Source organism: Nomascus leucogenys, chromosome 2, assembly GCF_006542625.1.
Source record: "Nomascus leucogenys isolate Asia chromosome 2, Asia_NLE_v1, whole genome shotgun sequence".
In the NCBI taxonomy this organism is placed as follows: domain Eukaryota; kingdom Metazoa; phylum Chordata; class Mammalia; order Primates; family Hylobatidae; genus Nomascus; species Nomascus leucogenys.
Window position 1 is genome coordinate 76,550,452 of NC_044382.1, and position 13,685 is coordinate 76,564,136.

The 13,685-nt window shown below is 48.3% G+C and overlaps 1 non-coding gene across 1 annotated transcript; it reads right to left on the reverse strand.

Moving 5' to 3' along the window:
- Nucleotides 1–7,656: 7,656 nt before the first annotated feature.
- On the reverse strand, nt 7,657–7,760 carry LOC115831997. The gene has a single exon (XR_004027479.1). It is a non-coding gene; the product is annotated as a small nucleolar RNA U13 (small nucleolar RNA).
- Nucleotides 7,761–13,685: the final 5,925 nt, after the last annotated feature.

The following is a 13,685-nucleotide window of genomic DNA, read 5'->3' on the forward strand; positions in this document are numbered from 1 at the left end:
GAGCCTGCTGCTTTTTGACATTTAACAGAAAATTGTAATAACATAAGTTATAATGTGTGTTTTAAAAGGCCAGGCACAGTGGCTTACACCTGTAATCCCAGCACTTTAGGAGGCCCAGGTGGGCAGATCCCAAAAGGTCGGGAGTTTCAGACCAGCCTGGCCAACATAGTGAAACCCCCTCTCTACTAAAAATACAAAAATTAGCCGGGCATGGAGGCACATGGCTGTAGTCCTAGCCACTTGGGAGGCTGAGGCAGGAGAATCGCTTGAACCCATGAGATGGAGGTTGCAGTGAGCCAAGGTCATACCACTGCACTCCAGCCTCGGCAACAAAGCGAGACGCCATCTCAAAAAAAAAAGTCACGGATGTATTGAGAATGTGACCAGAGGGTGGAACATCAGGAAAGATGTAGTGAAGACAGTAGTGACGATTGGACCCTGAGGGTTCACCAGGCAGGAGAAGGGAGAGCTGGTCTAGACCAGTGTAGATGCACTGTTACCTGTTCATAACAAGACAGGTGCCATCAGTAAGAGGGTGCATTGACAGACTGGGCCTTTGCTGTGATGTCTAAGCATGTGGTTGTTTTCTGATCATTTAAGTTTATTATGTTTTTTGTTTGTTTTTGAGACAGAGTCTTACTCTGTCGCCCAGGCTGGAGTGCAGTGGCATGATCTTGGCTCATTGCAAGCTCCGCCTCCCGGGTTCACGCCATTCTCCTGCCTCAGCCTCCCAAGTAGCTGGGACTACAGGCGCCCAACACCACGCCCGGCTAAATTTTTGTATTTTTTTTTTTTTTTTTTTTTTTTTTTTTTTAGTAGAGACGGGGTTTTACCATGTTAGCCAGGATGGTCTCCATCTCCTGACCTCGTGATCCACCCGCCTCCACCTCCCAAAGTGCTGGGATTACATGCGTGAGCCACCGCGCCCAGCCTTATTGTGTTTTACATAAGTATGGGTCCACAACAGATTGGATTTTTTTTTTTTTTTAAGAGATGGGATCTTGCTGTGTTGCTCAGGCTGATCTTGAAGTCCTGGACTCAAGCAATCCTCCCACCTCAGCCTTCTAAGTAGCTGGGACTACAGGTGTGTACCACCATGCCCGGTCTAGATTGGAAATTTTTTTTAAATGATCCTTTACCACATTCGAGAAGCACTGATGTAGGCAGAGGAAAAAAGTACAAGCTCAAAGGGTTGGAGAAGTGAGATCGTGGCGTGATTAGTGTAACGCACATGTGGAGCCTGTGCAGGAGATGCCCTGGAGACTTACCCGGGCCGTCTCTTAAAACTTTCAATGCTCTGGGCTTTTATAAACAAATTCACAGCTGGGGCTGGGCGTAGTGGCTCACACCTGAAATCCCAGCACTGTGGGAGGCCGAGGCAGGACCATCACCTGAGGCCAGTAGCAGGGCACAAAAAATTAAAAATTAGCCAGACATGGTTGTGTGTGCCAGTAGTCCAAGTTGTTGGGGAGACTGAGGCAGGAGGATCACTTGAGCCCAGGAGCTTAAGGTCTATTTAAGTTAAGGGTACAGTGAGCTATGATTATACCACTGCACTTCAGCCTGAGGAATAGAGCAAGACCTTGTCTCTAAAAAAAAAGGTAACAAAATAACATGAATGGATTCCATTTTAAGAAAGAGAATAGGCCGGGCGCGGTGGCTCACGCCTGTAATCCCAGCACTTTGGGAGGCCGAGGCGGGTGGATCACGAGGTCAGGAGATCGAGACCACGGTGAAACCTTGTCTCTACTAAAAATACAAAAAAATTAGCTGGGCGCGGTGTCAGGTGCCTGTAGTCCCAGCTACTCCAGAGGCTGAGGCAGGAGAATGGCGTGAACCTGGGAAGCGGAGCTTGCAGTGAGCCGAGATCGCGCCACTGCACTCCAGCCTGGGCAACAGAGCGAGACTTCGTCTCAAAAAAGAGAATGAAGCATCATTGTGTGGAGTATGAAATTGGAAGCAAAGAGCATGAAGCAAAAAAAAAAAAAAAAACCATCTGAAGTCAGGGTGCCTGGGGCCAGAGGTGGGGAAGGATTGAAGAGGTGCAGATGTAAAAAACTGTGAAGCTACTGTGACCAGTGGATTCAGGAGTGGAAGGAGTCAAGAATGACACATTCTCCTGACTGGAGGATAAACAAATATGACTGTTTTCAAGAAATAGCTGGAATATTCTTTGTGTTCAGAAGTACAAGAACAGCACATAGGAAGGACGGACTGATACTGAGGTTGAAGAGAAGCCTTCTGACGTGCACTAACTAGACTCTAGGCTCAGCTTCTGTCACAAGGAGCCCCAAACAGTGACTCAGCAAAATAGCTTATTTCTCATGTGACAGTTCAGAGGTGAGTGGTCCAGGGTTAGGGTTAGACAACAACTGTTACGCAAAATCATCTAGGGACCCAGGGCGGTGCTGTCGTGTTGCTCCTGCATCTCCGAGGTTGTCATCTGTGTGGTTAAAGCAGCTCACCAGCCCCAAGTCCTTGTTCAAGCCCATGCCAAAGGAAGCGGAAATACAGGGCCTGGAAATTACACTGATCCCATTGGCCAGAACTTAGTCTCACCTTCTTACCACCCTATATGCGAGACTAAAACGCCTCTAGCTGGATAGTTACATGTTCATTTAAACTTGGGTCATTTTGTTTCTTTTTTTTTTTTTTGTCTTTTTCTGGAGAACTGGGTCTCGTTATATTGCCCAGGCAGGTCTCGAACTCCTGGGCTCAAGCTATCCTCCCACCTCTTGCCTCCCTGAGAGCTGGGATTACAGGCGTGAGCCACCGCGCCCGGCCGGGTCATTTTGTTTCTAAATGAAGGGAAGGGGCACAAGTATTAGTCTGTCACAGAAGAGAAAGAGAGAAAGGTTTTGAAACGAATGACTTATAAATAGTTACCCGAAGTCTGGTTGTGGCTGACGTCAGAGCCAGCATGTTGACCACTTCTATGCTGCGTGCTTTAGCTACCTTATCTCACTTAATCTCAGAATAACCCTATTGTCATTCCCAATTTGTAGATGGGAAAACAGACCCAAAGAGAAGTGATTTACCGTCCACACAACGGGGAAGTAAGGGGGCTAGGTGCACGTCAAGGCAGCCTGTGCCTGGCTCTTATACCTGATGCTGCTTTCATTTCCAGAGGGGGCAGCCTAGAGGAGAGGGCTAGGGACTGGACTCAACGTGCGAGTGCTTGGTGGAAGGGAAGCCAGAGGATGGAGTGCCCAGAGGTTAAGAACCAGGGAGGAGCAGTGATGAAAAGGCTGGAGAGCTTATGCATTTCAGGGCTGGGCTACCAAGTACCTCACTTGGCCAGTTCAGCATTCTTTGGCAGGAGGCACAGCCATTGTGTTGTCCAATGCCAGGGTATATACCTTTTTCAGTTTCCAATCTACCAGTGGTGACCTTTGACCAGCATTGTCAAACCCTTTTCTGCCCAGGGCTAGATAGTATATATTTTAAGCTTTGTGGGCCACACGTGGATTCTCACTCGTTTTCTTAACAACTTTTTTTTTTTTTTGGAGACAGGGTCTTGCTCTGTCGCCCAGGCTGTTAACTACCGTTAACATTTTAATGCCTCTCTTTCTGGTGTATGTATATTTATTACTAGACTGGAATCATCCTAGTCTGTTGCTGTTTCCGGTCCCTTTACATAACGTGAGCTGCCTTCCGAAATTTTATTTATTTATTTTTTAATTTATTTATTTTATAGACAAAGTCTTGCTCTGTCACCCAGGTTGGAGTTCAGTGGTGCAATCTCAACTCACTGCAACCTCAGCCTCCAGAGTAGCTGGGACTACAGACACTCACCACGATACCCGGCTAATTTTTATATTTTTAGTAGAGACAGGTTTTCACCATGTTGGCCAGACTGGTCTTGAACTCCTGGCCTCAAGTGATCCGCCCGCCTCAGCATCCCAAAGTGCTGGGATTACAGGCGTGAGCCACCATGCCCGGCCTCCCCTCCCTTTACATAACATGAGCTGCTTTCCTAAGTTTTAGCTAATGCCCTGGGTTGGGAAGTGGGAGGGCATAGGGGCCAAAAGGACAAGGCTCGAGTCAAGACGCCTGGGTTCAAATTCCAGTCCTTCCTTTAGAAGCTGCCACCCTTGGGACAATCTCTCTTCTCCAAGCCTCAGTGGCTTCATCTGTGAAAGAATCATCTCTCTTTGTTGGAGTTGCTATGCATTCCATGAAAGGGCCGTATATGCCAAGTGACCCTCATGCCAAAGGAGCCAAAAAAAAAAAAAAAAAAAAAGGCAGACAAATCCAGTTTGTCAGTTTTGGGTGATTCATTAAGGAACTTAGACACAAAAGCATGGTCTTGGGCGGTGCCATGACAGATCTCCATACCGCAGCCCCAAGACCCACCACTTATGTCTTGGAGCAAAAGCATAGTGCTCTGGAAGGAATGTATAGGTGGCTACAGTGCTCACAGCCTGTCATTTCTGCAACAACAGGGTGGTTTTGGAGGAAATTTACAATTAACAGATGTTCCTACATAAAGAGTCATACATCCACCAGGTGTGGTGGCACACGCCTATAGTCCCAGCAACTCAGAAGACTGAGGTGGGAGGATCACCTGAGCCTGGAAGGTTGAGGCTTCAGTAAGCTGTGATCACACCACTGCATTCCAACCTGGGTGACAGACTGAGACTGTCTCAAGACACAAAACAAAAACACGAGAAGCAGTTTTTTTGTTTTTTTGTTTTTTTTGTTTTTTTTGAGACAGAGTCTTGCTGTGTCGCCCAGGCTGGAGTGCAATGGTGCGATCTCGGCTCACTGCAAGCCCCGCCTCCCAGGTTCACGCCATTCTCCTGCCTCAGCCTCCCGAGTAGCTGGGACTACAGGCGTGCACCACCTACGCCTGGCTAATTTTTTTTGTATTTTAGTAGAGACGAGGTTTCACTGTGTTAGCCAGGATGGTCTCGATCTCCTGACCTTGTGATCCGCCTGCCTTAGCCTCTCAAAGTGCTGGGATTACAGGCGTGAGCCACCGTGCCCGGCCAAGAGAAGCAGTTTGAATAAAGTATTGTCTCTAATGAAAAGTACTTTAGGCCTGGCATGGCGGCTCACGCCCGTAATCCCAGCACTTGGGGAGGCTGAGGCAGGCGGATCACGAAGTCAGGAGTTTGAGACCAGCCTGGCCAACATGGTGAAACCCCATCTCTACTAAAAATACAAAAATTAGCCACGCGTAGTGGTGCATGCCTGTAGTCCAAGCTACTTGGGAGGCTGAGACAGGAGAATCGCTTGAACCCAGGAGGCGGAGGTTGCAGTGAGCCACGATCATGCCATTGCGCTCCAGCCTGGGTGACACAGCGAGACTCCGTCTCAAAAAAAAAGTACTTAAAAAAAATTTTTTTTTAATTAAAAAAGCCAGACCTGGCCCGGCGCGGTGGCTCACGCTTGTAATCCCAGCATTTTGGGAGGCCGAGGCAGGCGGATCACGAGGTCAGGAGATCGAGACCACGGTGAAACCCCGTCTCTACTAAAAATACAAAAAATTAGCCGGGCGTGGTAGCGGGTGCGTGTAGTCCCAGCTACTCGGAGAGGCTGAGGCAGGAGAATGGCGTGAACCTGGGAGGCGGAGCTTGCAGTGAGCCGAGATCGCGCCACTGCACTCCAGCCTGGGCGACAGAGCAAGACTCTGTCTCAAAAAAAAAAAAAGCCAGACCTAGGCAGGTGGATCATGAGGTCAGGAGATCGAGACCATCCTGGCCAACATGGTGAAAACCCATCTCTACTAAAAACACAAAAATAAGCCAGGTGTGGTGGCACACACCTGTAATCCCAGCTACTCGGGAGGCTGAGGCAGGAGAATCCCTTGAACTCAGGAGGCGGAGGTTGCAGTGAGCCAAGATCACGCCACTGCACTCCAGCCTGAGCAACAGTGAGACTCCCTCTCAAAAACAAAAACTAAAAAAAGCAAGCCAGGCATGGCTCACGCCAGTAATCCCAGCACTTTGGGAGGCCAAGTGGGGAGGACTGCCTGAGCCCAAGAGTTTGAGTCCAGCATGGACAACATGGTGACACCCGTCTTTATGAAAATTTTTTAAAAATCGAAAAAGTAATACATCAAGACTGTGTACAGTGGCTCATGCCTGTAATCCCAGCACTTTGGGAGGCCAAGGTGAAAGTTGCTTGAGATCAGGAATTTGAGACCACCCTGGGCAACATAGCAAGACCCCAACTCTACAAAAAAAAATTATGAGCAGGGAGCATTTGTTGAGCTGGCCTATTGTCCCAGCTACTTGGAGGCTGACAGTTCAAGTGCCAGGGTCTGAGCTAGATGTGGGGTGTAACCTATGGTGAACGGGTTGTGGTCTGTATCACACCTGAGAGAAGGCAGCAACTGTGCTGCCGGGGTGGGAACCAAACTTCCCTTTTAGTCTCTTCCACTGACCTGACACATCCCTTGTAGGGCCTCGGGATCCTCATCTTTCTAATGAAGAGGATCGTTTCCAAAGGATGGCAAACTTCAGTACCTTCTCATCAGTTATCTAATTTTTTTTTTTTTTTTGAGACAGAGTCTTGTTCTGTCGCCCAGGCTGGAGTGCAGTGGTGCGATCTCAGCTCACTACAGCCTTTGCCTCTCGCATTCAAGTGATTCTCCTGCCTCAGCCTCCTGAGTAGCTGGGATTATAGGCGACCACCACCATGCCTGGCTATCAGTTATCTAATTTTATTTTACTTAAAATTATTGAGGTGAAATAACATAAAATAACCATTTTATTTATTTATTTATTTATTTCTATTTATTTATTTGAGATGGGGTTTTGCTCTTGTTGCCCAGGCTGGAGTGCAATGGCGCGATCTCGGCTCACCACAGCCTCCGCCTCCTGGGATCAAGTGATTCTCCTGCCTCAGCCTCCTAGGTAGCTGGGATTACAGGTGCACACCACCATGCCCAGCTAATTTTTGTATTTTATTAGCAGAGATGAGGTTTCACCATGTTGACCTGGCTGGTCTCCAACTCCTGACCTCAGGTGATCTGCCCACTTTGCCCTCCCAAAGTATTTATTTTATTTTGAGACAAGGTCTTGCTCTGTCACCCTGGCTGGAGTGCAGTGGTGCAGTGATAGCTCACTGCGGCCTTGAACGAACTCCTGGGTTCTCAGCCTCCATCTCAGCCTCCAGATAGCTGGGGCTATAGCTAATGTTTTTTTTTTTTTTGCTTGTTTGTTTGTTTGTTTTTTGAGACAGAGTCTCACTCTGTCGCCCAGGCTCAAATGCAATGGCGAGATCTTGGCTCACTGCAACCTCCACTTCCCTGGTTCAAGTGATTCTCCTGCCTCAGCCTCTCGAGTAGCTGGGATTACAGGCGCTCATTACCATGACTGGCTAATTTTTTTTTTCTTTTAAATACAGAGATGAGGTTTCACCATATTTGCCAAGCTGGTCTCAAACTCCTGATCTCAGGTGATCCACCTGCCTCGGTCTCCCAAAGTGCCATGCCCAGCTAATTTTTAAATTGAGACCAGGTCTCCCTGTGTTGACCATTCTGATCTTGAACTTTTAGGATCAAGTGATCCTTCTGCCTGGGCCTCCCAAAGTGCTGGAATTCCAGGCATGAGCCATCATGGCTGGCCTGATTTTTTAAAAGAAACAGAAATTGGGATTTTATTGTGAAATCTCCTGATCTTAGTATATTGGATTTCACTATTTTTACATCAGGCAGATAATGTGTCAATGTCAAAACAAGATTTGAGGGAGGTGCAGCTCACGCATGAGCATGAAAACCCAGTCATCACGTTTATGAACTACAAAAAGATCTGGATTTAATTATTTAAAAGACATCTTGGCCAGGCCTGGTGGCTCATGCCTGTAATCCCAGCACTTTGGGAGGCCGAGGCAGGTGGATCACCTGAGGTCAGGAGATCGAGACCATCCTGGCCAACATGGTGAAACCGTCTCTACGGGCTGGGCGCGGTAGCTCACGCCTGTAATCCCAGCACTTTGGGAGGCTGAGGTGGGTGGATCACAAGGTCAGGAGATCGAGACCATCCTGGCTAACACAGTGAAACCCCGTCTTTACTGAAAATACAAAAAATTAGCCGGGTGTGGTGGCGGGCACCTGTAGTCCCAGCTACTCAGGAGGCTGAGGCAGGAGAATGGCATGAACCCGGGAGGTGGAGGTTGCAGTGAGCCGAAATCGCGCTGCTGAGCTCTAGCCTGCGTGAAAGAGCAAGACTCCGTCTCAAAAAAAAAGAAACCCTGTCTCTACTAAAAATACAAAAATTACCTGGGCGTGGTGGTGTGAGCCTGTAGTCCCAGCTACTCAGGAGGCTGAGGCAGAAGAATCGCTTGAACCCAGGAGGTGGAGGTTGCAGTGAGCCAAGATCACGCCACTGCACTCCAGCCTGGCGACAGAGGGAGACTCTGGCTCAAAAAAAAAAACAAAACATTTTACTGGTCAATACTATATAAGACAAGCAAAACATTTGCTGGCCAGGTGATGAAAGGTGAATTCTGCTTTCATCACAATTACTAAGTGTCAAGCATTCAACCACAATTTATTGAGACTTCCATGCAGACCTTTGTGGAAAGCAAAGCACTGGGGAGAGATTCCATGAACATCATTCATTTAAACACTCATTTGTTTATTTTATTTTATTTTATTTTTTTGAGACGGAGTCTTGCTCTTGTCACCCAGGCTGGAGTGTAGTGGTGCGATCTCAGCTCACTGCAACCTTTGTCTCCTGGGTTCATGTGATTCTCCTGCCTCCTCCTCCTGAGTAGCTGGGATCACAGGTACCCACCCTAACGCCTGGCTAATTTTGGGACTTTTAGTAGAGATGGGGTTTCGCCATGTTGGTCAGGCTGGTCTTGAACTCCTGACCTCAGTTGATCCGCCTGCCTTGGCCTCCCAAAGTGCTGGGATTACAGGCGTGAGCCACCACGCCCAGCTATTTTTTTTTTTAATTGAGACAGAGTCTCACTTTGTCACCCAAGCTGGAGTGTAGTGGCACAGTCTTGGCTCACTGCAACCTCTGCCTCCCGGGTTCAAGCAATTCTCCTGCCTCAGACTCCCAAGTAGCTGGGATTACAGGCATGCACCACCATGCCTGGCTAATTTTTGTATTTTTAGTGGAGATGAGGTTTCGCCATGTTGGCCAGGCTGGTCTTGAACTTCTGACCTCAAGTGACTTTTCTGCCTCAGCCTCTGAAAGTACTAGGATTTTATAGGCATGAGCCACCGCACCTGGCCCATGTTTATTTATTTTTGAGACGGAGTCTTGCTCTGTTGCCCACACTGGAGTGCAGTGGTGTGATCTTGGCTCACTGCAACCTCTGTCTCCTGGGTTCAAGCAATTCTGCCTCAGCCTCCCGAGTAGCTGCGATTACAGGCACCCACCACCATGCCTGGCTAATTTTTGTATTTTTAGTAGAGACAAGGTTTCACTATGTTGGCCAGGCTGGTCTTGAACTCCTGACTTCAGGTAATCTGCCTGCCTTGGCCTCCCAGAGTGCTGGGATTACAGGCATGAGCCACCGCGCCCAGCCCCCATTTATTTTTTAGACTTATTTTATTGTATTTTTTGAGACAGGGTCTCACTGTGTCCCCCAGGCTGGTGTGCAATGGCACGATCACAGTTCACTGAAGCCTCCCAGCTCAAGCAATCCTCTCACCTCAGCCTCCCAGATAACGGGAACGTGACACCACACCTGGCTAATTTTTCTATGTTTTTGTAGATATTGGGGTCTTGCTATGTTGCCCAGGCTGGTCTTGAATTCCTGGGCTCAAGCGATCCTCCCACATTGGCCTCCCAAAGTGCTAGGATTACAGATGTGAGGCACCGTGCCCAGACTTAAACACCCATTTGTTGTGCACTTTCTCTGTACCAGGCCCTGATCTGAGCCCCATGCACAGATGTGAATAAGAGCTTACTCTCCAGGGACCAGGGGAAGGAAGTGCTACTTCTGTGCTCTGGAGAACCGAGTTCTGCAATCAGAAAAGATGAGAATGGAGGCCAGGTGCAGTGGTGGCTCATGCCTGTACTCACACTTTGGGAGGCTGAGGCAGGAGGATCACCTGAGGTTAGCAGTTCGAGAGCAGCCTGGCCAACATGGTGAAACCCTATCGCTACTGAAAATACAAAAATTAGCCAGGTGTGGTGCCATGTGCCTGTAATCCCAGCTACTTGGGAGGCTGAGGCAGAAGAATTGCTTGAACCTGGGAAGTAGAGGTTGCAGTGAGCTGGGATCTCACCACTGCACTCCAGCCTGGGGGACAGAGAGAGACTGTGTCTCAAAAAAGAAAAAAAAATTTTTTTTAATTTAAAAAGGCAGCCAGGCGCACTGGCTCACGCCTGTAATCCCAGCACTTTGGCAGGCTGAGGCAGGCAGATCACAAGGTCAGGAGATCAAGACCATCCTGGCTAACACGGTGAAACCCTGTCTCTACGAAAAATACAAAAAATTAGCCAGGTGCAGTGGCGGGTGCCTGTAGTCCCAGCTACTTGGGAGTATGAGGCAGGAGAATGGCTCGAACCCGGGAGGCGGATGTTGCAGTGAGCCGAGATTGCGCCACTGCACTCTAGCCTGGGCGACAGAGCGAGACTCTGTCTCAAAAAAAAAAAAATGCCAGTCACAGTGGCTTACGCCTGTAATCCCAGCACTTTGGGAAGCCAAGGTGGGTGGATCACAAGGTCAGGAGTTCAAGACCAGCCTAGCCAAGATGGTGAAACCCTGTCTCTACTATAAATACAAAAATTAGGCCGGGCGCGGTGGCTCACCCTTGTAATCCCAGCACTTTGGGAGGCCGAGGCGGGCGGATCATGAGGTCAGGAGATCGAGACCACAGTGAAACCCCATCTCTACTAAAAATACAAAAAATTAGCTGGGCGTGGTGGCGGGCGCCTGTAGTCCCAGCTATTCAGAGAGGCTGAGGCAGGAGAATGGCGTGAACCTGGGAGGCGGAGCTTGCAGTGCGCCGAGATTGCACCACTGCACTCTGGCCTGGGCGATAGAGCGAGACTCCGTCTCAAAAAAAAAATACAAAAATTAGCTGGGCATGGTGGCAGGCACCTGTAGTCCCAGCTACTCAGGAGGCTGACGCAGGATAATCACTTGAACTCGGGAGGTGGAGGTTGCAGTGAGCTGAGATCATGCCACTGCACTCCAGCCTGGGCAACAAGAGTGAGACTCCATCAAAAAAAAAAAAAAATGGAATTGCTAGGACAGTCTAGACAGTTTTCACAAAGCAAGACTTTGGTCCCCTCTTCAGGACCCAGCATGGCCTAGATCCAGCCACCAGGCCCCGAATACCTTCAAGTTTGAGTGTAGAAGGGCATATTTTGCCTTCTTTTTGTGCTCCCCCGACACCCTGACGTTCTTGACTCATCTGTCTTCATCTTCCGAGCCAACTTTGCTTCCCCACAAAGGGAGGGCACTATTCCCTCACAAAACACAGCTCAAGGCTCACTCTTTCCACTTTTCCTATAGAAGAGCCAAAGGGCATGACAGTCGCTTCTGCTCCTTTAACCTACCCACTCTTCCCTCACAGCCCTCCTCAGCCTTCACAGTCCATATGCAGTCTTGAATTCTGGGCTTCATATTCTCGACACACTCTGCAAACAGAATCCCCTGGGAAGCTATATATATTAACTTTTTTTTTTTTTTTTTTTTGAGACGGCGTCTCACTCTGTCACCCAGCCTGGAGTGCAATGGCATGATCTCGGCTCACTGCAACCTCTGCCTCCCGGGTTCAAGCGATTCTCCTGCTTTGGCCTCCCAAGTAGCTGGGACTACAGGTGCCCACCACCACACCCGGCTAATTTTTGTATTTTTGGTAGAGACTGGGTTTCACCATGTTGGCCAGGCTGGTCTTGAACTGCTGACCTTAAGTGATCTGCCTGCCTCAGCCTCCCAAAGTGCTGGGATTATAGGCGTGAGCCACCATGCCCAGACTATATCCAGCTAATTTTTGTATTGTAGAGATGGGGTTTCGCCATGTTTCCCAGACTGGTCTCAAACCTCAGAGCTCAAGCAGCCCACCTGTCTCAGCCTCCCAAAGTCCTGGTATTATAGGTGTAAGCCAGCATGCCTGGCCTACCTGGGAAGTTTAAATAAATAAATAATAAAAAAATAAAAGAAATCCTGATGATCCAACTATCTGCTGTTTACAGGAGACACTTTAGGTCCGATAATACATATAGGTTGAAAGTAAAAGGATAGAAATAAGCAAAAGAAAGCTGGAGTGCTTATACTAATACCAGACAAAATTTACTATAAGAAATAAATTGTGGCCATGCACAGTGGTTCACGCCTGCAATCCCAGCACTTTGGGACACCGAGGCAGGTGGATCCCTTGAGGTCAGGAGTTCGAGACCATCCTGACCAACATGGTGAAACCCCATCTCTACTAAAAATGCAAAATTAGCTGGGCATGGTGGCAGGTGTCTGTAATCCCAGCTACTCGGAAGGCTGAGGCAGGAGAATCGCTTGAACCCGGGAGGCAGAGGTTGCAGTGAGCCAAGATAGAGCCACTGCACTACAGCCTGGATAACAAGAGCGAAACTCCAGCTCAAAAAAAAAAAAAAAAAAAAAAAAGAAAAAAGAAAAAAAGAAATCGTGGCAGGGCACAGTGGCTCATGCCTGTAATCCCAGCATTTTGGGAGGTCAGGGGCATGTGGATCACTTGAGGCCAGGAATTTGAGACCAACCTTGGCAACATGGCAAAATTCTGTCTCTACTAAAAGTACAAAAATTAGCCAGGCGTGGTGGCCTGTGCCTGTAGTGCCAGCTACTCAGGAGGCTGAGGCAGGAGAATCACTTGAACCTGGGAGGCGGAGGTTGCAGTGAGTCGAGACAGTGCCACTGCACTCCAGCCTGGGTGACAGAGCGAGACTCTGTCTCAAAAACAAAATCAAACGAACAAACAAAAGTTAACCAGGTGTGGTGGTGTGCACGTGTAGTCCCAGCTACTTGGGAGGCTGAGGCAGGAGGATCGCTTGAGCCTAGGAGATTGAGGCTGCAGTGAGCTGTGATCACACCACTGCACTCCAGCCTGGGCAGCAGACTGAGACTCTGTCTCAAAAAGAAAAGAAGAAGAAGGAAAAAGGAGAAAAAGGAAAAGAAAGAAGGAGAAGAAGAAGAAAGAGAAGGAGGAGCAACGTGCGGTGACTCACACCTGTAATCCCAGTTTAGGGAGGCTGAATCGGGTGGATAGCTTGAGGCCAGGAGTTTGAGACCATCCTGGCCAACATGGTGAAACCCTGTCTCTACTAAATAAAAAAATTAGCCAGGCATCGTGGCAGATGCCTGTGGTCCCAGCTACTCAGGAGGCTGAGGCACAAGAATTGCCTGAACCCAGCAGGCGGAGTTTGCAGTGAACTGAGATCTCACCACTGCACTCCAGCCTGGGTGACAAGAGACTCCGTCTCAAAAAAAAAAAAAAAGATAATAAAGATGAGCAGCAATAAATGCAACAGAGAATAAAAAACAATAGAGGAAGTAAGTAAAACCAAAATTTGGTTCTTTGAAAAATCCATAAAATTGATGAAACTTTAGATGGACTGACCAAGAAAAAAACAGAGGAGACTCAAACTGCAAAACAGGAGTAAAAGAGGAGACATCACTACCAACATTAGATAAGTAAAAGAATTATCAGGGAATGCTATGAATAGTTGTATGCCAACAAATTAGATGAAATGAACAAATTCCTAGGGGAATTTAAACACCAAAATTAAGAAGAA